Source organism: Cryptomeria japonica, chromosome 1, assembly GCF_030272615.1.
Source record: "Cryptomeria japonica chromosome 1, Sugi_1.0, whole genome shotgun sequence".
Classification (NCBI taxonomy): Eukaryota; Viridiplantae; Streptophyta; class Pinopsida; order Cupressales; family Cupressaceae; genus Cryptomeria; species Cryptomeria japonica.
In genome coordinates, this window is record NC_081405.1 from 334,210,698 (window position 1) to 334,214,094 (window position 3,397).

The 3,397-nt window shown below is 35.4% G+C and overlaps 1 pseudogene; it reads left to right on the forward strand.

Annotated features, from left to right (window-relative positions):
- The first annotated feature begins 440 nt into the window (after positions 1 to 440).
- LOC131043565 (hexosyltransferase GAUT11-like) lies at positions 441 to 1,700 on the forward strand (annotated as a pseudogene).
- Positions 1,701 to 3,397: the final 1,697 nt, after the last annotated feature.

Here is a 3,397-nt window from a genome sequence, read left to right on the forward strand (position 1 = left end):
AACATGCAAGATAATTATGAAGGGATAAAGAAGCTGCATGAAAAATTTGATGATACACACATTCATGATGATGTTTATCTCCATAACAGCATCTTTGGAGGATCGTGAAATGGAAACAAATGCAAATCCATTACATCTAGTGGGTTTTTTTTTAATCTTTCTAGTCTAAGATAGAAGAGAAGGATCTAGCTAAAGATTCTCCAAAAGGGATGCATTTTAGTCCTCTAGTGAATTCAAGATTTTAAGGGTAATGATAAAGCAGGTAATTGAAATTGTTCTTTTGTCACATTTAGTGAACCAAATTGTAAACATATTAAAGATGGAGATGACTCTGGCCCAATGGACAAACATTAGTCTTAACTAAAGATTCTAGAGTCCTTTGCATTCTACTAGGGAATGCATTCCCCAATCAGAGCCACCTATTGTCCACTAATTTGAGCATGAAAATTATAAACTTTTTCCCCATTTTTGACACTCCCAGCTTAAGATTTCTAGATAAAGCAGCTATCAGAGGCACCAAATCTTTGGTAGAACGTGTAAAAGTAGCCACTATATAGAGTACAACATTTGAATAGCTAGCTACAAAAGCAATGTCTAAGGCTCTTTACTGTTTGAGCACAAGACTGACTAAGGAATGGTCCAAAAATCATAAACTCCAGAAGTACATGGATGGGCAGAATCACAATCCTAAACTCATGGATAATAGATTATATCATTTCTATGTGTTATCAGATAATGTGCCTACAATATCTATGGTGGTGGACTCAATAGTTGAGAATCCTGACAATCCTGAACAGCTTGTCTTCCATATAGTTACCTATGAAGTCAATCATGGTTCCGTGAAGGCTTGATTTGCTATGAACAACTACAAGGGAGAAACAACAGAAGTGCAGAATGTAGATGAGTTTACTTGGCTCAATGCATCATATTCTCCCTATGTTGAAGCAACTACGAGATGTGGAAAAACACAGTTATTAAGTTTAAAGGTTCACAAGATATGAAGTGTTTTGTTAAGTTTTAGAACCCAAAGTACCTTTCAATGTTGAACCATTTAAGTTTCTATATTCCCGAAGCATACCCTGCTCTCTTGGAAAAGCGGTCTTCCTAGATGATGATGTAATGAGTTAAAAAGACTCCACAAGACTTTTCTCTATAGACTTCCATGGAAGTGGGAATGGTGCAGTTGAAACCTGCCTTGAGTCATTTCACTGGTACCATATATATCTCAAATTCTCTGTCACCACAATCCATTCTCACTTTAATGCAAATGTTTCTTGGTGGGCCTTTGGGATATGGATGAAAGTTGATGTTACAATCTAATATCATTATTGGAAGCAGCAGAAAGTTGATCGAATTCTTTGGAGGTTAGGCACTTCTCCTTCAGGCCTGCTTACATTCTATGATCTAACTGAACCACTTGATCTGTAGTGGCATCTACTAAGATTAAGATATTATTCAAACACTGATATGTAGCTGATAGATAGTGGAGTTGTTGTGCACTTCAATGGGAATATGAAACCACGGTTAAAATTAGTAATGAACTGGTACAAACCTATCTAGGAAAAGATGTAAATTATTCACATCCAGCCATGGCAGTAGTTCTGTCCAGTCCAACAATTCACAAGCTTCCCCAATTATGGCAATTCTATATAAATCATCACAAAGTTTCCAGTACAAGAAGAAGCACGTATGCACCATAAGTATTTGAGGAGTAAATTTTTATGTTGTGGGTGAGGCCAAAATGTCTACATAATGCACTATGTTAGGTCTCGTTCAATACTAGGAATTTGTTTCCAATCATACCTAATTATACATTTTGTCAATGAAGATCTAATTTCATTGTCCAAATATATAAAAGAAAAATTTGCTAGTAATGATAGCAAAATGCAGAATAAAGAACAGATGCAAATTAAAGAATGGTGGACAACTTAGATTATGACGAAATGGCTAGTTTAGCTGAAACATCGGATAATTATCAAGGGGAACCTGGTCATGGGGATTTAATATTGGAGAGTTGAGGAGGCTCAAGTTACTTTTTTGAACTTGCCTTTTAGTGGTTTCCAAGGTCAAACTTCAGTTACTTTGTTTGATCTCAGTGGGAATTTGTTTGCAAAGATTATCTCTTTCGATATTGGAAAGTTGAAGAGACCTATTTATCTAAACTTAACTGGAAAAGTCAAATTCCTCAGACCTTGGCAAATCTTCCATATTTTATTCAGTGAATTACGAGACAGGCAACCAAAGAAACAAAGCATGGTACGACAGGTGAGAAGTTGGAAAATGCACAAGAAAAACTAGGCATTGATCCTTATGATTACGTTCTTGTAGCATATGTTTTTCATTGGATTTAAGCTGGATAACATTTACAAATAACAACAGTAGCTACACCAAAAACATTATTAAAAATAGCAGCATAGAGTTCAATAAAGTTTACAAAGCTGCAACAACAGCCACAACAAGAACAACACATTAAAAGGTTATTATGTCTATAAGAAACCAATTAAAGTCAATTACAATGGCTGCAAGAGCAACCACAACTACGTTGCCACAACTGAAACAACACTCAGTCAAACATAGCAGGCAATGAGTATAAAACAGAGCAGGGCATACAAGCTTGCCACACCAAAGGTGAAGAAAAATATTCATATAATGATAAGTGGACACACTATGGAACAATTACCACATTTGCCTACTCTAAGACATATGCAAGACTGCTTTGAATATTCTATAGTTGATCCATCATATCATGCCTATTTCCATCAAATAAGTGTCTTACTCTACAGATAAGTGGATCAAGCACTATGTGAGACAAAATTAAAATGGATGTCACACGCATAAATACTATGCTTCAAGATTAAAACCAATATTAGTTATTGGATAGGGATGGATAGCTACTTAAAAGTTAACCACCATTACTACTCTTTATTTGGCCTTATTATTGGGTTTTTATCACAGCTAAAGGGCTCATAAATTTTCAGGCTTATAGATATTGTAGTTTAGCTCTAAACAAATTGACACACTTCAAGAGCCAATGCTAGAATCTGGAGGCCTATCAAATACCTATAAATTTCGAGTGATTAATGTTTTTAGACAGAATTATGAATCAAAAGAGGTTTTAAAAGGTTTTTAAAAGGATCTGAAGACCAAGTGATCAATGTTAATATAATAATTTAAAAAACTTAATCTGCCCTTTCAAGGACAGGATATGCTGTTATTATATTAATGTCCATTAAAACCAGAGCAATGGAGTAACATACATATGATCTATGCAATAGCTGTCCACAAAGAAATGCAGCTTGACCAACAAGGCAAGCTAATAACAACATATAATGGCGGATGCACTACACACTATGGTACACACTAAGAGCAGGGCATACAAGCCTGCAACACCAAAGGT